At 35.6% G+C, this 22,769-nt stretch overlaps 1 pseudogene; it reads left to right on the top strand.

Moving 5' to 3' along the window:
• Positions 1–21,655: 21,655 nt before the first annotated feature.
• Positions 21,656–22,339, top strand: LOC114386153 (annotated as a pseudogene).
• The last annotated feature ends 430 nt before the right edge of the window (positions 22,340–22,769 follow it).

The raw sequence follows: 22,769 nt of genomic DNA, 5'->3' as shown, positions 1-22,769 counted from the left end.
AGTAAAGTTAAAACGGAAGTTCGAGTGTCCAATCCATAGAGACTTTGCTTGTACTTAAGTAGATAATATTCAATTAAGAAAATGATTTGGAAAATGTTGTAGAAAAATAGTAAATTAAATTGGCAAGGAATTAAAATAATCGGGGAAGAAAGTAAATTATAAAGGTAAAATAATTAATTAAAACAGAAAGATTAGAGAACCCAATATTATTGTAGAAGTAAATTCAGAAGATGAGAATATTGGAAACTTAGCATACCAGAGCTACTCTTGATGTAATATTAATGATTTTTCTATATTTATAATTATTCCAATGTACATCTGCATCTACTAATATACTCTAACCCTGATGTATTCCTCTAGTGAAAGAGCCTAACTTATCTATCTTCTCTCCCAAATCCCTTTGCAGAGATAAAATAGTAAATTGCATTAAGAATAGAGATGTATAACAGGCTAAACAAAATCAACCTATCCCTAGTGATGACTTTATTTAGATACCCTTTCCTAGTTCTATTAGAAAACAACGTTTCCCAGCACTACCCCTAAAACTTACCATGCAAATGGGTGATCAAGCCACATGCAATAATATTAAGCACAAGAAAGGATAATGCAAAAGTAATATTATTAAATAGATTAGGAAGAAAAATTACATCAAAAGTAGTTGATTGCCAAGTTCCCAACAAAGGGGATTTAGCCTCTCATTATTATAGGAGACTTTACAATTGCAAGAAGAGAATATTTAATGAAAAGGGGAATAGATAAGAAAGGGAATGGAAGGAAGAAATGACTTCTAATGTTTGCTTCTCCTTCTTCTAACCTTTGCCTTCTATAAGGAATTATATTCTCTTGAATTTTCTATGTGTTTTTTCCTTATTCTCTCTCCTTCTTTTATAGGTGCAGATCAACTTAGTTTTCACGCAACCTTTGTGGTGAGCGTGCTTGTCGCGCTTAGCAAGTATGGCAATAATCCCTCGTGCTAAGCGTGACTCTTTCATTAATTAGCCTTCTTTCCTAAATTAGCCCTGTTTTCCTGAATCATCCTATTGGCGCTAAGCGTGTTGCTCCCGCAAAGCGCCTGGGTCGTGCTAAACACGCTTGTTTAGATTTCCAATTTGCTCTTTTGGGATTTGTTTTACTTACTAAGCATAATAAATTCATCAACTTTTAATATTTTATGCACAAAAACTTAAATGATGTTAAAATAACAATTATTTGCACAAAAAGGAAGAGATAGGAGAGAAAAATTACAAATTTCTATATAATTTAACCCCAAAATATACTTATAATTAGCAGTTATCAATGACATAGGCCAACTAAGCAACAATATCATTTCCATTTATTGTCAGGTAAAGCAGGATGGGTAATTTCATGATGAAGGAATTTGAGGCTACAACATGCGTTGTTATATGGTTCACTTCCTATGGCTCCACAGGTAAGTCTAATTAGGGAAAAGCTTGAACCCACTAGTCTGGAATGCTAAAAGTTCCTGAGCTATAACACATTTTTCATCATTTTTATATGGTTCACTTCCTATGGCTCTACAGGTAAGTCTAATTAGGGAAATAAAAGCCTGAACCCACTAGTCTGGAATGCTAAAAGTTCCTAAGCTATAACACATTTTTCATGCAAAAAGAAAGAACACTTCAATCAAGTAACAACACTCAACTATTCTAGCATCAATGCAAGAAGATTTTATGATTTAACAAATAATTCAGAACGTTCTTAAGAACAAGCTAGACAGAGGATGATGTATTAATTACCTTTGTTTCATGGGACGACATACTTTATACATTGATATCCATTGAGTAGCAGGACTCCCCAATCACAATTTCTTCTTAGGTTGCTCATCTTCTTCCAGATTGATAAGCATCCTTCCTCGCTTTTGACCAGCCTATTTATACAAAAGGTTTAGCATTCTTATTATTATTGGACAATCGACAAGTGTATTGATTCGCACAAGTAATATAAAATGGTAAGATCGAGTATCGTATCCACAGAGAATTTGTTTCACCTAGACTATGTATATTCAGTATGTAAACACTTTTAAAGCTTGAAATAAAATAAATATTGAGTGTGAATTGAGTTTCTGCACTATTGAACTATTTGAACAAAAACAAAATATTCAAAGCTATAAAATGTGACAACTATCAAGTTAAAAGTGTAGGGGAGTTCCTACTGAAATATCTATTGCTGAATAAAAGGTTTTTCTCTATTTAACGCTATCCTAGTGTTCTTACATTGAGAAAATACTCAGACCATGATTCTTCACATGAATGAACCTAACTCTCTTAACTTTCGTTCTTGATTCCTCAACAAACTCGCTCTAACAGAGTTGCACTAAGCACACAGTGTAAAATAAACTAGATCACTACACTCCATTCCTAGACATACAGATTTCTAACTTGCTCTATCAAGTTCTAGGGTTTTAAAGCATTTTCCAATACTAAAAAACCTAACTACACATACAAATGGGTGGTCAAGCCACAAGCATGTAAAATAAGTATAGATAGAAGCAAAGAACACCAGAAAACAACATTAAATAGATGGTAAGAGTATTACATCAAGAGTTTCAGTAGTTACTCCTCAACAAAGAGGCTCTAGCCTTCCATTACAAGCAAAGCTTCAAAATACAAGAAAGAAACTATTTTTGGTGAAAGAAAATGGAAGAAGATGATGGAGAATGTCTTCTCCAGCCTCTCAACCCTAAATCTCTCTATTTTTCACGAAGCTAGGCCCTTCTTATTGCTCTTGATCGGTTGTGTCTTTTCATTTCTGCCAACCTCAGTGTTTTAAAGGCTCTTGGACTTCTCAGTATGCGAAGGCTCGCTTAGCGAGCATGTCTCACTAATCAAGAGTAAGTGGAATTCCGCTAAGCAAGAGTGGGCGCGCTGAGCGCGAGAAGAGACAATGTCCTCATTGGGCGGACTGGCTACGCGCTTGGCGTGCAGATCTCTAACTTATCCTCTTCTAGGGTTTCCCATCCGTTAAGTGAGCTAGATGCCTCGCTAAGCGAGTCATCAGTTGCAGCTTTTTGCACATTCTCTTCTTTGGCCTACAAACTGAGTTGGATTCAACATTAGGTCACAAAAATGGAGTTTCTACTCTATAAAATCACCCAATAAGGAAAATACATACAATTTCTACAAAAAGAACCATAAATTGGAGACACATTGTTATTTCCTTACAAATTTTCAATACAAAACTAACTCATGAATAGCAACTAACAATTATACACAATGTAATCAAACAAAATGGATAACACCTTAACATCCTAAACTAAAAACACCATAGCAACCTTTAAAGCTTCATCTATTCTAATTAGTCTCAACATAGTGCATGGTTCAATCAAGCTTTTGAAAAGTGATATAAGCTTGACATAATTTGGATCCTCATCAAATACCATATTAGTAACAACTTCAAGAAATTGCTTAAATGGAGTAGGAACAATGCAACCGATCCGAGAGCATATGCGAAGGAAAAATTTATTAGGGATCAAATGCAAAAGTCAGGTATATATTGCGGATCAAAAACATGTTTAAGCAAAAAAAAATGAATATGTCCATAAAATTTTAGACTTCAATAGGCGGTAAAGATAAAACATATTTGGATAACCAATCCATGTACCATAATAATCTACATGCTCCAAATACCAACACAATTTTATGTATTTTATGAGTCAACAAAATATTAAAAAGAGGAACCTAATTCAGCAACATGCTTGTACACCTGGTAGTCAAGGAATTGCAATTTTTTTGTAGAGAAGTGATCCAAGTTTGGGAGAAACCCTTTAATTTCTTGTAAATACACACGATCATCCAAAACCAGTTCCCCCAAAGAGTAACATTCACCATTACTTGGAGGAATAATATTGAGGTCTACACATTTCAATGATGTGCATGCTTTTGCAGGCAATGTTTCTAGTTTCATTAGAATCCCTCTAATTTATAGAAGAAAATGCAATTGTCCAGCTTAAGGTTCTTCAAAAGGTGACATTCTTTGATGCATGCATGAAGAATTGTGAAATTATTCCTTGACAAGTTTAAATCTTTAACATTAGCAAACCAAGCAAGACCTATAGAAAGGAAAGTTGAAAGGACAAGGTTGTAAGAAGTATTTGAGAGAAATGGAAGAGAGGATATTTGAAAGAAGACTAATTTTTATTAATTGAGAAATACTTTTGTTTTGGCTTAGTTTACAAATGACAACCTCTCCCCTTTTTATAGGCTCCAAGGGAGAGTTCTAGATACATCAAGAAAAAATTCCACTCACATCAAGGGAGAGTTCTACACACTTCTCCCAACTACTTAGTTCTACACACTTCTCCCAACTACTTAGTTCTACACACTTCTTCCAATTACTTATTAAATATTACTTATACCTATCTCTACACTTCTCTAGAATTTTCTTTGGAGTAGTAACACAAATTTAAATGGGCCTAACACTTGATTAATTGGCTAAATCAAGTTTATGTTATTCAACACCCTCTTTAAACTTGATTTTTCATTCCAGGTAAGCTTCTTAACTTGATAAAGTCTTCTTGCTTAAGCTGCTTGGTGAAGATGTCAGCTACTTGATCTTGAGACTTCACATATTTCGCATGTACATCCTTTCTTGCTATGTACTCCCGTATGCAATGGTAATGGGTATTAATATGTTTGCTTCAATCATGGAACACTGGATTCTTTGCTAGAGCAATGAATGACTTATTATCCATAAAGATCTTGGTCGGCTCTTTTGGTTACATGCCCAACTCTTTTAACAAATTCTTGAGCCAGACTGCATGGCAAACACATGAAGTAGCTGCTACGTATTCTGCCTCACAAGTTGAAAAAGTGAATATCGATTGCTTTTTTGACATCCAAGTAAGTGAAGGTTATGTTCCCCATGAAAAAAAAATCTACTGATACCTTTCCGATCATCTTCATCTCCAGTCCTATCGCTATCATTGTAACCTACAAGCTTATAGTCATTACTTGTTGAGAACCATAAGCCAAAGCTGATTATTCCCTTGAGATAAGCAGTGGTTGGAGTCTCCATGTATCGACTGATGAGTCTAGTAGCATATAGAATGTTTGGTCTTATGCACATCAAATATCATAAACTAGTCACCAAACTCTTGAAATTTGTAGCATCCACCTTTTTTGCTTCATCGAAATTTGATAACTTCATTTTGCACACCATCCGTGTTCCAATTGGCTTCCAACTATCCATCTTGAATTTCTTGAGCATCTCTTTATCATAGTTTTGTTGTGAAATGAAGATTCCATCTTTCTTCTGCTTTACCTCAATGCCAAGATAGTATGACATTAGTTCGATATTGGTTATGTTGAACTCCCTGATCAGTACTTTCTTGAACTCTTTAAAATACTTGGATTACTTCCCGTGAAGATCAAGTCATTCATATACATGCACATGATCAAGATATCTCCATCTTTAATCTTGAAATACAGGGTATGCTCATGTGGGCCCTTTGTGAAGTTATTTTCTTGGGAGTACTTATCAATGTGACTGTACTATGCTCTCGATGCTTGTTTTAGTTCATAAATCGCCCTTTTTAGCTTGAGAACTTTGTCTTCTTCTCCTTTCACCTTGTATCCCAACGGTTGCTCGATGTGCACTTCTTCCTCAAGGACTCTATTCAAGAAGGTAGACTTTATGTCTATCCGATGAATTCTCCACCAGTGTTGAGGTGTAATAGAGATTATTAGTCTTATGGTCTCTAGGCGAGCGACCATAGCAAACACTTCATTGTAATCAATCCTGGCCTTTTGACTGTAACCTTTTGGATCTAGCCTTGTTGTATCTTTCAATATCTCCCTTGGCATTCTTCTTTGTTTTGTACACCTACTTGACTCCAATAGCCTTATGCCCTTTTGGAAGGAAGACGAGTTCCCATGTGTCGTTCTTCTTGATGGATCTAATTTCTTCATCAATTGCATCTCTCCATCTTTTATCTTGCACAACTTCTTCAAAGTCCACTGGTTCACTACAATCTCCAAGTTTGATCATAAAGATCTTGGAGGGTTCTTGTGTGTGACACGACTCTTTCACTCTCAGGAGATGGCAAAGTATCTTCGTGAGTGGTTGATGTTGATGGGGTGAGGTCTTGCCCAACATGTTGAGGTGTCTTATCTTCTTCAAGTGGAGGAAAAAATTTGTATTCCTTTCCATGAGTCTCAAAGTCCCATTTTCCTTCTTCATCGTACACCACATCTCAACTGACTACCATTTTCTTGCTGTTTGGGTTATACAATTTGTACCTCTTTGAGCTTGAATCATAACCAATGAAGATGAATCTCTCACTTTTGTCATCAAGTTTTGCTCTTCTCGTTTGGGACATGAACATGAGCCATACTCCCAAAATCAATAAACATTTTTTTCTCACACATATGGTTGCTTGCAGTAGTGTCAAGGTACCATGTGTTTTCTTGGCTACCTTCATTACCTCCATATGCTAGGAGCATTGTTTCAAACTTCTCATCTTTAAACTCCACATAGTTAGTCTCCTCCTCAACTCTATTATGGGAAAATCTACATTCTGAAGCATAGTGGCCAATCTTTTGATAGTTGTAGCATCGGGTTTGAGATTTATCATACCTTGTGCTTGTATAGTTTGTCCCGTGTTCTGTTGTTGAGCTTTTTCCTTTCTTGTAACTACTGTTGATGACATTTGAACCTCGTCCGTTGTTGCCATGTCCAACCTATCCTCGATCGCGACGTTGACCTCTACCTCAGCCTCATTGAATTCTTTCATTTCCTTGACTTTCTTCCTTCTCCTTCAGTTGCATCTTGAAGAGTTGCTCAATGATCTCTTGCTTCTTCTTATGCTTCTCCTCATAAGCTTACAGTGATCCTTGAAGTTGTTCTATCATCATGGTTTCTAAATCTTTGGTTTCCTGGATAGTTATAACAATGTTCTCAAATTTGGGATCTAACGAGCCTAGTATCTTCTCTCCATAATTCTTACATTTTCTAAGTTCTCACCATTTCCTTTTAGTTGATTTGAAATAGTGAGAATTCTTGAAAAATAATCAAAAATGGACTCGGACTCTCATACATAAGGATTTGAAGTCACCTCTCAGAGTTTGGAGATTCACCTTTTTTACTTTGTCTTCTCCTTTGTGTGAGGTTTGAAGCTTATCCATGCCTCCTTAGTGGATGTTGCATCAAAAATCTTCTCGAACGCACCATCATCTAATCCTTGATAGATGAGGAAGAGAGCTTTCTTGTCTCTCTTTCTTGAATCCTTAAAAGTCTATTTTTGTGCTTGGGGTAGTGAAGTCACTACTAGAAAATAAGGTTTTAACATTGGTTATTTATGACTTTCAAGATCGGTTATTAACAAATGTTGAAAGTACCGACGTTGAAAGTATTAACGTTAACATCAGTTTTTGAAAACTGATGTTAACGTAAAATAACAACATCAGTTATTTAAATAACCAATGTTATATAATAAGAATTACAAAAAAAAGGTATATATGTTCATACCAACGTTGACAGTTAACATCGATTTTTCATCAAAACCGATGTTAACTTCCAAACGTTAACACGTTAACATCGGTTTTTTTAAAAAACTGATGTTAAGTTACAAACGTTAACATTGGTTTTCTTAAAAAACCGATATTAACTTGGAAACGTTAACATCAATTTTTTGCAAAAACTGATGTTAACTGCTAATGTTAACATCGGTTTTTCAAAAAACTGATGTTGTTATTATACCTTAACATCAGTTTTATTTTTTTAAAAAAAACCAATGTTGTTTTTAGGAATTTTTTTAATATAGTGTCTGTTTTTTTCAATAAACCCAAAAATTAACCTGCAAATTTTAAATCAGACCACACGACAAAGCATTTGTAATTTTTATTCTGTTTTGAAACAGTTTTTAGCAGAAAAATTCCATGATAAATTTATTAATAACTAAGAATTAAAAGAATATTTAACGTTAAAAGGAGACATCAATTGTAAAAAATGTAAAACAATAACTAAAATTACAAAATTGCCTAAACTAAAATTATAAAATTGCCTAAACATCCTAAGTTTCATTTCTAACTTTCAAATAATACTTTGCCCACTGGATGCGAAGCTCCTTCAATCCCTTTGGTTCCAATGGTAGCATCATTGAAATACTGCATGATAAAATAAAACATAAGTTAATAATAGGTTAAATTACTCATTTGGTCCCTATAGTTTCATGATTCTTATCTTTTTGGTCCCTATAGTTTGAAACTAGTATTTTTAGTCCTTATTGTCGCAACCTACTCGGCTAATAAAAATCCAAATGTTGACAAACAACGAAATTAGGGTATGACACTTATAATTTACATTTTAATTCTATTTTATTCCCTATAGTTTTGAAAATGGTTTTTTTAGTCCTTATAATTTGTATTTTAATTCTCTTTTAGTTCTTATAGTTTGAAAGTGGTCTTTTTAGTCCTTATACTTTATATTTTAATTCCCTTTTAGTCCTTACCATCAAAATATGAATAATATTATCAATTATAATTAACTATAAAAATATTAGTAATGAATTTGTAACTAATTTATCGTACGATAATTTATAATAAATAAATAAATAATAATTTATAACTAATTTGTAGCTAATTATTTTTATATTTTTTTTGTTGCAAGGACTAAAAGGTAATTAAAATACAAATTATAGGCACTAAAAATATCACTTTCAAACTATAGGGACTAAAAGAGAATTAAAATACAAACTATAAGGACTAAAAAGAACACTTTTAAATTACATGGACTAAAAGAGAATTAAAATGTAAATTATAGGGACTAAAAAAACTACTTTCAAACTATAGGGACTAAAAAGGTAAAAATCATAAAACTATAGGGACTTGAGTAATTTAACCTGAATAATATAATAGCAAACATAACAAAATCAGATTTGTTTGAATTAAACAATTACCGTTTCCCAATTATTCTTGAAAGTTCCTAAGATTATTGTTGACATCTAGTGCATCACGTAATACCCACACCCAGTGCTTCCTTTTTGTCTATTACACTAACTACGTGATGAAATTTACATATTGAATGTTAACTACAAATTAGTCTACACAAACATAAAATATAAGTACTAGAAGCATTTTTTAAATCACTTACTTTAACAACAATCCACCTAGCACCAGCCTTGGATTTAGGTTGTGGAGTATCGTCAAGTCCTTTCAAAGCACTGTTGAATACAAACATGGATGCTTATTGTAAAATTAAAATATTGATGTTCCTCACTAATGCTAATGCAAATGTATTGAAAAACAACACTGACCTGTTAATTATTATGCAACGAACAAAACCAGATGACAAGATTTTCCTTAGGCAAAATGATGATCATTTGCCAATGTGCACTGCAGTGGAGACCAAAATAGGTTATTATAGTATTATACATTACTTAAATTCATTTGTTCAGTTTAACTTACCTATTCAGGTAGGCTCCTAGGTACACATCCCGTTTTGAATTCTGCATCTAGTTCTTCATGTAACTTTCTGATTCAAATTACGATTGCCCAGATCTCTGGATGGACTGTGGCTCGAGGAATCCATACATATCGGCATTCCCCGCTCGGATACTTGTCTCAATCATATGCCTATTGTTGTTAAGACAAAGTATATTATGTATGAATTTAAAACAATAACTTAGGTAATTAACAATAATCTAAATTGACTTACAGAATCCACAACTATATAACAGAGATGCTGAGACATTGACCACTGTGTGCTATTTCAGACAGATCTTCATGCTTTATGTACAAGGGGAAGTCTTCATTAAACACCCCAAACACGATAGCATCCCACATAACCTGCAATGGCTTCAAAAAAAGCTGTTGGATGATCAATGTCATTAGATATAGGGGATCATCGACCTCATGATCTGGCCTATCTGCAGATTTTGCCGGTCCCACAGCTCCCTGTTTATCCAACATAGTTTAATTACAGTGAACAATTTAATTGAAAAATGAAGTATTTGATGACACTGAAATACCTGTTCTGATAAACGCTTGACGAGATTTGTCGGCCAAGCAAGGAAGGTGTTAAGTGCATGCCCCACTAACTTAACCTCTTCAGTGGGTATAGGAATGGGAGCATCTGCATCTTTAACCTCCTCAATACCGAACTTCACTTGATCATGCAACAAAGGGATGTTGTGAATGGTTGTGGATCCCTCATAAACTCTTCCTAGTGAAACCAGGCGGGGAGGATTTTCTTTGATGTACAACCCGTATTTTTCTTAGTCACCTGTGTCTAGATCGTTCCCTAAGGGATCAACACAACTCTCCTTTATGCTGACACAAGCAACTGAAGGACCAACCTCAGGCTCAGGAGGCAGTGCAAGTCCCTGTGATTGCCTCTGTGACTGAAACTGGGACTGCATCTGGCTAAAGGATAACATTAGCTGTCGAGTCACTTTTTCTGTGATCGACTCCTCCAGCTGGTCCCTGATTTGTTGAGTCAACTGCTCTAGGTCTTCCAAAACCATAAAGGAAGACGTGCGGGACGTCCTTGGAGCTGGTCCAAAGTATTGCTTGATTGTCACACTAGCTCTAGCAGCACGCACACGACTGGGGTGTTCTGGTTGCCCAATGACAGCAGTCATACATCCTGACGTCCATGGGTGACAAAGGAACCCTGTGACGCCTGCTCCTCCAACGAATCCTGTAAAGAGCATATTTATTGGTTTACTCAATCACATAATAAACATAAATAATTACAATTATTAATTGAAAGTGATTTACAATCTTGTCAGCAATTTGCTTTGCTGCCTCAGATGTCATCTGGCCAATTTTCTTTATGCGGGCCATCTTCCATTTGACGTGTTGTCTGATGGAAGAAGAAGGATCAATCACGGTGTCAATGCTTCCGGTTTGAGCAGCTTCCTCCAGTTTTTTCTTTGTCTTCTCATCCATCATCTTCTTTTCTAAATATTCATAACCCCTACGAGACAACACGAGGAGGGCAGTGTTTTGCTTCTGGATGGCTTGTGCCTTTTTCGGCACATCCTACAAAAATTCAACATTAATGAAACTCATCTACTACAAATGTATTATAATAAGTGAATTTAAAGTTGAAAACAATGAGAATCACAAATTAGATACCTCCCACGAAGGGTCTCTGTGGCTCTAACAAAATTGGGCTCATTTCTCCTTGCTAATGTCGTACTTTTGGCATACAATGTCGTCGACACTTTCCTTGTAGGCTACAAGTGCCCATTTTGACGTCAAATCAGATTTGAATTGGCTCTACCGCTCCCCCATAGTCTGAAGTATTTTCTTTTTTGTCCTTTGATCAAATGCTTCAGGGATATCAAATTCAGCCTAACAAACAAAAAATTGCATTGTATTGTTACTAAATTACAAATTTATTATCAATGAATAAAATCAAAGATTTAACTAAAGTACTTGAATATCCTCCCATATCAAATCCTTCTGAGCATCAGGGACTTGCTTCTTATTCTTGTATGTGACATCGACCTTATCACGAGTGACGATTCCCAAATATGTTCTTAACTTCTTATTGTGGGGACCGTCGGCCTTGCCAGTCGCAGGATCAACATGGACCAGTGGTCTCTCTGTCCCAACTAGTCTAGTCGCCAATGATCTTAGCCGTGTGGCGTTTCTTGTGCTCTTCAAGGTAGATGGTGACTGTGATGCTGCACCAGTAGGAGGATGAGGAGGAGAAGGAGGAGGAGAGCTAGGTGGTGTAGCCATTTTCCTGTAAAGAAAAAAAAAATTAGTCAATTAACATTATTTCAAAACTGAATAAGTTATGTAAACGAATGGATTGAAATGAAATACATAAGAAAATTACATTAGACGATGTTAATTAATTCTCCTTCATCATGATCATTATGATTAGCATGAACGTCGTCAGCTTCTTCTTCTGTGACGATGTTAGGCGACATTTGTGTGGACAAAGGACTAACATAAGTATCAATGTATGAATCATCATCTTTAACATTAACACCAATTTTTTTTCCCATGTAGAACCACTGACCACCTTTCATCACAAGGGTCTTGAACATAAAATACTTGTTTAGCTTGTTCTGCCATGATGAAAGGATCATTCTAGTAAGCGGGTTTCTTTAGATCTACCAACGTAAATATCCTACATCATTGGTCCGCACACCGGTTATGCTGTCAACCCATTTGCATTTGAAAACATAGACAGTAAATTTTTTACATAGTTAAGCTCCCAAATTTCTTCAATGAACCCAAAGTATGGGATGGAAGCTACACATGGATTGTCATCATGTACCCTGGCAAAGTGTTGAGATTCAACCCTTATGGTGACCCCACTGTTTTGCATTGTACTTTTCTCATCTTGTGCTTTTGTATAAAAGGAATACTTGTTTATATCATGTCCTTGGCAAGTAATAACGTTTCTTTTAGGCCCGTCTGCTAGTTTTCTTAACGTTTCAGAAGCATTATCATTAACAAAGATTGTATCTTTAAACCAATCTAAGAAAGTTTTGTTATGCTTTTTCAACACCCAGTTCTTCGACATTTTTGGATTACTTTCTGTGACTAAACCTTCATGATGAAGTATGTATGGTAAAACTTCGTTAGTGTTATTCAACACATACAAGTGAGCTTGTTGCAAATCTTATACAATTTGAGTGATAACATGCAGTCATCTTGAACCCTTACCGCCCACTCTTTCGTCATGCTGAGACTGGGGAAGCCCAACAGGTTTATCCTTTTCAATGTACTTTGAACAAAATTCAATGGCTTCTTCTGTAATGTACCTTTCAACAATAGATGCTTCCGAACAATGTAGATTCCTAGTATACCCTTTTAAGATCTTCATGTATCGCTCAATCGGATACATCCATCGCAGATAAACAAGACCACAACATTTGATTTCTCTGACCAGATGAACAATTAAGTGAACCATGATGTCAAAGAAAGCAGAAGGAAAATACATCTCCAACTGACACAATTTAATAGCAGCCTCGTTTTCCAGCTCATCTAACTTCACAGAATCAAGGACTTTGCTACATATGACATTGAAGAAAAAATAGAGCCGAGTTATGGCTAACCTGACTTTGTTAGGCAAAATGTCTCATATGGTCACGACTAACAATTGTTGCATCAAGACGTGACAATCGTAAGACTTTAACCCTACCAACTTATGATCCTTCAACTGGACAAGGCTCTTAATATTTAAAGAGTATCCTTGTGGGACTTTGACCCGGCGCAGACACTGACGAAAACTTATCTTCTCCTTTCTGGACAAAGTATGACAAGCTGGAGGCAAGTAAATTTTTTACCAACAGACCTTGGATGCAACTGCGATCATATATCCATCTTAGCTAGATCTTGACAAGTATTCAAACCATCTTTTGTCTTGCCTTGAATGTTAAAGAGCGTCCCAATGACACTATACATTTTTCTGCACATGCAAAACATCAATACAATGTCTAACATATAGATCAGACCAGTAGAAAAGATAAAACAAAATCAATCTCTTCTTCTATATGCAAGTCTTACTTTTTTTCCTTCTTTTGGGTATTTCCAAATATAGTATTCAGGTGTTGAACCCGCTGGAAGACCTGGTCACCAGTTAACGGTATCGACGCAGTTTCATGCTCTTGACTTCCATTAAATGCTTTTTTCAATTGCCTGTAAGGGTGATGAGGTTTCAGAAAACGTCAATGCCTTGTGTACACTATTTTTCTACCATGTTTGAGTTGCATGTAGCTTGTGTCTTCTTCACAGATGGGGCATGCACGATGACCCTTAACACTGTAACCGCTAAAATTCCCATATGTTGGAAAGTCATTAAAGGTACAAAAAAGCATTGCACACATTTGAAAAGTCTCATTCTGAAACCCATCAAACACTAAAACCCCCTCATCCCAAAACTTTGTCAAGTCTTCAATCAACGGAGTTAGATAAACATCAATGTCATTTCTTGACTGTTTTGGGCCCGATATCATCATAGGCAACATCATGTATTTTCACTTCATGCACAACCGGGGAGGCAAATTGTAAATTACTAGCAAAACTAGGCATGAACTATGTTGCGTGCGTAAACTGCCATATGGATTCATTCCATCACTAGCTAGTCCAAGCCTAAGATTTCTTGCCTCTTTGCTGAAATCCGGATACAAATGATCAATCTTCTTCCACTACGAGGAATCAACTGGATGACGGAGCATTCCATCGCAGTTTCTCCCATTTGCATGCCATGTAAGGTCTTTTGCATCGTCTCCATTAGCAAAGAAATGCTTAAACCTTGGAATGATGGGAAGATACCACAACACCTTCATTGAGGGCCCTTCCTTGAGTTTTCATTGCTACTACACTCGTCATCATCCTTCCATTTGTACTGTGATACCCCACACCTAGGGAACTTGGGAATTTCTTGAAATTCATGTCTGTATAGTATGCAATCATTCGGGCAAGCATGAATCTTCTGATACTCCATACCCATCAGACACAATATATTCTTGGCCTGATAGTAACTTTTAGGCAATGTGTTTTCCTCTAGAAGCATATCGTGCACTACTTGAAGCAGTGAACTAAAGCTTTTGTCACTCCACCCATATCTGGCCTTGACATTTACCAGACTTAACACTGTCGACAACAACGTCAAGGAATTCTTGCACCCCGGATACAAAGGCTTCTTTGAATCACTTTGCAATGTATCATACATAGGGGCATGTGCTTGATGAAAAGACTCTTGTCCAAGGTCACGAATCATATCCTCCAAGCAATCTCCCATTTCTACATCAAACGGTTCAGATTAGGACCTAGTGTACATGTCTGTCAATTCACCATGCCATATCCACGTTGTATAATTCTTCTTAATACCATCACACAACAGAAGCTTCCGTATGTCGTCCAAAATTTTTCGTCTCCCATTCAAACAATTTATACAAGGGCAAAAATATTTTCCGTCCTCATCCAGTCGACTTCTTTCGGAGGCAAATTGCAAGAACTCTTCGACGCCTTCCTCATATGTAGGGCTCATGCGAATTTCATTCATCCAACTTTGATCCATGTAAATAATAACTCTGTGATACTCACAAAGTTATTCGATGCATGAAAATCTCACTTTTTTTATTATAGGTGTGGCCATATCCCATTCAGGAAGACATTTTTTATGGTAGCTTTATACGTCAAGGTTAATTCTATTTTGTTAAATTTGATGAAATTTTGGTAATATTTCGCATTGGTCTCCAAGTACACCACATGAAATCGGTGACATTAATTCCTCGATAATCAAGTATACACTCAAAGAACAACTAGAAATGCATTGTACCAAAATTTCATCAAATTAAACAAAATAATGTTAATGTTAACACATGAATCTACCATAAAAATATCAGTCTCCCCAAACTGTCCAAATTGACAATTCAAGATTGAATACAATGATTAATGTAAACTATCCACAAGAATCATTGTATTCTATCTCAAACAGGAATCTAAGGTTCACTCATGATGAACAAAATATAAAGCAAATTACATTCATGATAGACAACAATGTACAAAAAACATTCCTAACAAAAATAATCATCATAAGTTTATGAAAAACTTTCGTACCTATGATGATGATCAATATACTGTCCAGTAACGAATGTCGTAATCACTATGCAAACAACTAGACAAATAATGCCTACAAATTAAATATTTCAATGGTAAGTGAGATGTAACACAAATGGTAAGTGAAAAACTTTCCTTTATTCGTTTATACTTTTGCTGTTACTTTTCTTACTGTTAAAAAATAATTGGTCAAGTTCTAGTGACTGCATGTATCCAACTATTATCTTACATTCAATGAACTCAACATGGTAAACACAAAAGAAATAAAAGGTCTAATGATGGCTAACTTCCTTTATCATAATTTGTTGATTAATTCATGAAGTGAGATACAAGGGAGATAGTGATGATAATGATGAAGTTCATCGAATTGGATTAATTCCAATTCAAGATCATACAAATCAAATTACAACAACAAAGTTCGAATCTAAATCAATTAACCATAGAATAAAGATATTAAGCAAATTGCACTGTTCTAATTTTCCTATACGATATTATGCAGTGGTTACATGTCACCCATACTTGATCCGGTGTGGGGTTGGAAGTATAAGCCTCAAATTACACAAGACTAAGGTGTTTTGACTTTTATAAACTGCACCCATAGGTTGGAGGGTTAACTGAGTTTGGAGATGGAAGAAATTAGCAGAGTACTAGTGAAGTTGTTAATACATATTATGCTGCTACCTTGATGGGTCTGGCTTATGGTCACACGCATCTTCTTACCAGACCCATGGAATCAATCAAGTTTCAGTAGATATAGTGCTTGTTTATGATATCGGCAAACATGGAATAAGCCTTACTAGGTGTTGGAGTTGTGTTTTTTTATACTAGCAAGGATGGGATTGAGTTTGAATTTGTTTTACATTAGCCAGCAATTTCTAGGCCGCGACAACTTGCTGCAAAGCACTTGGGAGGCGCACAAAAGGATAAGAATACTGTTTTCTGAACCTTTATCAATTGACACTCATTTACCTTAGCCTCTGTTAATGACCCAGACCCACAATGAATCACAAAGAAACCAACAGATGGGTGACTCAAGATCAATAGCTGCTGAACCCAATCCCCATGTACCACCCTTCTTCCCTTTATTCTCTCATTAAACCCTTCAGGTAAAGCTGATTCTATTGCTTCAGCTTCAATAGGGGGTTTTAATGCAGCCAGGAAAGGAATTCTTGTGAGTTCAAAACCCAACAAAATTTCCTTAAATTGATCACTCTTCAAAAAGCATTCACTTCCAAAGGCACAGAAAATCACTATTTTGGACTTGAAACTTCCCAATCAAGTCACCTATTTTTCTTCCAGCTTTGACCTTAATGATGTGTCCGACAAAACCGGTCTTGCCAAACACACTTGTTTTCTCATTTGTCTTTCAAGATAATCACAATAGGGCCTTTCCATTTCTTTCCAGGTTTTGAAAACCACGACGTGGAAGCTGGCAAAAGAGATCAATTGGTGCTCCCCAAATGAAATGCCCCCATTGTCGTAGTTCTTTACAGCAGTAGTGGCTAACTCCCTTGCTTCGTGAGGGTGTAGCCTTATGGTTGATGAAGGTGGAAAGCTTGGTGGAGGGTTTATGAGATCAACTTATGTTAATGAATTATGTAACATCCCAATTTTTGTAATCTAGATTAAAAGGATTGTTATTTATAAATAAATAAAGTTTTAGAAAAATCATGAGATTTTATAAATAAATAAATAAGGAGATATAATTATTAATTAAAATAATGATTTGAGAGAAAATAAAAAGGGTATTTCATTTATTTGTTTGATAGAAAATAAAATAGAGTTTGTTTTTATAAACTAAATAAATAAATAAATATAGAGCAAATAATAGGCTGAGTACCCTAGGTATAAATAGTTATGTTAAGTCAGGTGCCTCTTTTTGGCTTCATTTTCGTTTTTCCCCTTCTCCTCTCAAAACCCTTTCTTTTTCCCGCAGCCCACCAAACCTGTCTCAGAAAAACGACGATCTCGAACTCGTTCACCGTTGAATCGTCGTGAAATTTGAGTACCATGTTTGCAACCCAATTTCGAACATTCTCACCGTTGGGAATTTCAAAATCATATCTGAGCTTAGAGGAAAACCCTTCGCATTGTAGCATTTTAATTTTCCGCAGAAACCCAAAACTGTCACGGTAAAACTACGATCCCGGTTTCGTTAACCGTTGGATTTTCGTAAAATTTGGATATGTTGTTAGAAATTAAATTGAACACACATCCACCGTTGGGATTTTTTATATAATTTTCGTGGAGGGAGAAAAAGGAATCGCATGAAGACAGTACAAGTGGAGGTTTCAATCTCTTCTCCGTCTCTCTGACGTTTGGGAATTCTATCGGAGCAGTCGGAGGAATAACTGAAGGAATCTCAGGGAACCTCTAGAGATGTTACTATCGCTGGCTGAAGACACGTGAGTCCACTCAGAGGTAAGGGATGAGTTTATCGCAATTGGGGGTTAGAATGAACATGTGTAAGGATCCTTAGAGAACTAAATTTAGGTTTATGTTGGGATGTTTATTGAATTATAATTTTCCCTTTATGATTATAAATACAATATTATTGTGTTCTATGTACCAATTGATGTCTTGATGAGAATTGATTGATAAATTTGAGTGCTCTTGTTGTCTTTGAGTTAACCCATGATTTTGATTAATTGATTTTGATACAATTGTGAGAAACTATTTCAGAGGTTTTACATTTCATGTTGTGATAAAATCTTTTGTATAAATTGTTATGTTGAGGTTATGAAATGATGATTCAAACTGTGAGTATGTGATAAATTGAACATGTGACGGATGATGAAATACATGTGTATTGAGATGAGATGTGTGTATTAAGTTGTGAACTATGAACTGTGCAATCACACAATTGTAAGACCCTTTAAGGGCGACGAGTATTGTGATGGGATCCACTGTGGGAACTCGACGAGTTAAAATGATTTTGAAAATAATTGAGTAGATGTGTGTATTGCATAGTTCATAGGTAAAGTGTATATGATTCATGAGGTGTGATAACATGTTAAATTGAGATTATACCATTGTGATTGGGATTAAGTGTATGTGATAAATTGAGTATGTATATGATTGAGATATATATGTGCATTGAGTTGTGAACTATGAATTGTACAATCACACGATCATAAGTCCCTTCAAGGGCGACGAGTTAATGCTAAGTCCCTTTTAGGAGGACGAGTTGATTTTAAGTCCCTTTTAGGGCGATGAGTTGATGCTAAGTCCCTTTTTGGGCAACAAGTTAATGTTAAGTCCCTTTAAGGGCGACGAGTTAATGATAAGACCCTTAAAGGGTGACGAGTTAAAATTATTTTGAGAACAATTGAGGAGTCGTGTGTTTTGTACAGTTCATAGATAGAGTCTGTGAGCTAAAATGTTTTTTGGGTTGGACCTGAATCAGGAGGGAGAGACCCTGACGGACTCTTCAGAGTGTAGGCCTTGGGGGTCACACGGTTTAAGTGCTCCTTTAAGCCTAAGTTGATCCCATATGGTTGGAGCATTCTCGCAAAACACTGTGACCCTGACTGGTCTCCCTATGATATTACCTAGTGAGAGTGACTTGACTTACTATTGTGTGGTTTGTCTTGTCATGTACTCCTAGGCGCCCGACGAGGTTTTTCACTGACATGGTACCACATTGCATATAGGATTGAGTCTTAGCATAACTGTTGAATACGCTTGCTAATTGTTTATTTTGAAATTGATGTGTTATTATGTCTTGATCGGAGTGTGTGATTCCTGTGTAATGTGATTGATGATTGAAAAGTGAACTTTGAATGACAAAGTGGTGGAATTACGTGAATTACGTGTAACTAAGTTTTATTTGGTTTATATGATATGTATATCTAGTTGTCTTGTTTCTCTATTAGTTAGGAATGTGATAACTCACTCCCCGTGTGTTGTTTGTATTTGGATCCTGTGATGATCTTGAACTTTGTGTTCGGGGGAGCAGATGACTAGGTGAATTGCTTTAAGGAACCATGTGCTGGAGGACGTCGGGACACAATGCTCTGATAGGATGTGGCATTGGGGTATAGGATTTTATAGACGGCCTTGTTTGAGCCGAAGTGAATTTATTATTTATTTAGAAAAGTTTTATGATGATGTTAGAAAGGTGAATGTGAGCCTGCTACCCTCTTGAAAGGCTTGTATTTAAATATGTTTTAAAAACTTGAATTAAGTTTAATTTTTCTTTTAATTACTTCTTTTATTATTAGTACATATATGTGTGGGGTAGAGGGTGTCACAAATTCTTCTCAAATTCAAGTTTTCTTTCAGGGCTTATAAGATACCCTACAATGGCAAGGCACTTGGGAGGCACACAAAAGAGATAGTCCTTGTTCTTGAAGAGGCTTCTAATTGGAGTTCCAATAAGTTTTCAAACAATAAAAATTTCCATATTTGGTTATGCATCTTATTTGATAATAAATCAATATTTGAAATATTAAATATAATAGTTTACTCTAAAAGTGATTGAACACTTGATCATGAGTTTAGAGCCTTCTTGGGAGGAACATGAAATGTTTGGTCAAAGTTTAGGATTATTTGTTCCATATTTGCTTCATTGCCTTTTAAACTTTCAGAGACAGAATTTTCATTGCAGTATCAAGGTAATAAAGTAATACACAACTAACCACACATGACACACCATTAAACAGGCTAGGTTCACTAATTCAATTATGAGGATCACTGAATTCTCCTTTCCTCGGATACAAATGCTATGCATGTGTGCATGCTCCGGGATATTATGCACTAGATGCTGGATTCTATAATATTTTAGAGGGAAAGTTGCCAAGACATTAAACGAGATTTCTTAGAATCCTTAGAATTAGATATGAAAAATAGCAGAGAAGATGGAGAAGAAGATAAACAATTGAAGGAAAATATATTAACTCTGCTGGTTACAGACCATGATACCACAACTATTCTCATTATGTACGTAGCCTCCAATTTTATGGGGTTGAACTAAGACTTCTTATGAATTCTTAGAAGATTTGACCTCAGTCTCACTTAGCTTGTTGGTAGGAACTTTAACTTATATGGAGCAAGCTGCTTTCTTTGGTTGAGGTCACTGATTTTTTGATAGCTAACAAGTTTCCCAGTTAGATCACTGTCACTATCTTGGAACCATAACTATAAAATGACTGGTTACCCATTAACTAGTGCAGCTATGGTTCCTGGTGGAGGCCATGGGAGAAGAATGGTATTAGGAACATAAGCTAGAAGTGAAAGGTTACTACTTATTAGTATAGCTACTCAGATTCAAACAGATTCAAGATGGAGTTGTGTGCTAGTGTTTGATTTTACCATGGGATTAAGAACATTGCATTCTGCTGAATGAATTTATAACTTTGTTCATTATTTTTTAAAGAAGCTTTTCATTATGCATACTTTGCCAACTTGTCCTATGAGGTTTTCAGCATGAGATCCTAAAGGAATGTGGACTTCGAAATTCTAATACTATATCATTGAGTAGCATATATGCATCAAGATAAGACAAGACCAAATGAAACCTTGACAACCTAGCCAGACAACATATTCCTTGACTAGGAAATGCAGGAATGACTAAAATACTGTTACAACACAAGGTGTTAAAGTTAAACTAAATAAATTGTAATAGCATCTTACTAAATCTATTAATCCATAAATTCTAAATTATTTGATTTAGTACTAAAGACTATGAAATGTTAGTATCAACCCCAATTTTCTAAAGTAAACAGTCTACTACAATGTACTGATGAATTTCATAAGGTTTATTTTTCCTGTTTAGTGACTCAAATGTAGGATGTGCTTATGCAAGTCATAGTATAAAAATATTGTATTAGCTGAAGATAAGGAACATATAGAGTAGAGCTCCTCTCTTTTTCTGTGTAAAATTTGATTAGTTGTGTTTAACCTTTTACATTTCCCTATAGATTTTTACAATGAGACTTCTTATAACTTTTGTATTAGTATATTTTCTTTTCTCAAGTATTCACAAATATTACTACTTTCCTTTATATTTCCCTATAGAATTTTACAATGAGACTTCTTATTACTTTTGCAAATGAAAAGAGTTAATTGGTAGAAAATATAGTGATCCTGTTATTCAAAAAGAGAAAATGTTGTGGCCATTCAAAGTTGTTGCTGGTATTAATGACAAACCAATGATTGTTGTCAAGTACAAAGGGCAGGAGAAGCATCTTTGTGCTGAGGAAGTATCATCTATGGTCTTCACATAGATGCGGGAGATTGCATAAGCATGTTTGGAAACACCTGTAAAGAATGTTGTTGTAACAGTGCCTGCTTATTTCAATGATTCTCAGCGAAAAGCTACTATTACTGCTATTGCATATGGCCTTGACAAGAGGACTAATTGCGTTGGAGAGAAAAACATTTTCATCTTTGAACTTGGTGGTGGTACTTCTCACGATCAAGGATAAGGTATTCCAAGATAAGGCTACTTCTGGAAACACTCACTTAAGGTGGAGAGGACTTTGAAAACAGAACGGTGACCTATTTTGTAGAGGAATTTAAAAAGAAGAACAAAGTGGACATTAGTGAGAACCCTAAGGAGGTTGAGAACTGCATGCGAGAGGGCAAAAATAACACTATCCTATGATGTTATTACCAACATTGAGTTGGATGTTTTATTTAAGGGCATTGACTTCTGCTCTTCAATCACTCATGCAAAGTTTGAACAGTGTATGCAAAGATGGACAAAAGTAGTGTAGATGATGTTGTCCTTGTTTGGTGGCTCTTCTAGGATTCCCAAAGTGCAGTTGCTATTTAGAACAACCAACTAAAGGCTGTATAATCTTTAACCTTTTAGACTATTTTGGGTATCTATAGAATTTCTAGTTATTTTATTTAGCTTTTTAGCAATTAGTACACACAATTCTCATGTACTTAACTATATATTTGTATGGAAGGGGAAAGGACATTGAAAGTCATGATATGCTAAGACAAGGTTTGACTCATGTTTTCTTGATGGCATTCAATGGGAAGGAGGAGTTCAATGCATTTCAGACTCACTCGAATCACCTTGAGTTTACTAGAGTATTTTTCACCTGCTATTGAGAAGATTGTGGTGTTGGATTTCCCATCTAACCTTGTGAAAGAACCACCATGATCCTCAACTTATTCAAGCAAATAAAATTTTCCATCTTTATAGTGCATGCATGTGTGTCCATCAGCTATTTGTAGTCTATTATGGTTATTCCTAGCTAGTTCCTA

This window comes from Glycine soja, chromosome 15 (genome assembly GCF_004193775.1).
Source record: "Glycine soja cultivar W05 chromosome 15, ASM419377v2, whole genome shotgun sequence".
Taxonomy (NCBI): domain Eukaryota; kingdom Viridiplantae; phylum Streptophyta; class Magnoliopsida; order Fabales; family Fabaceae; genus Glycine; species Glycine soja.
Note: the sequence above shows the minus strand (reverse complement) of the source record. Positions and strands in the feature narration are given on the sequence as shown.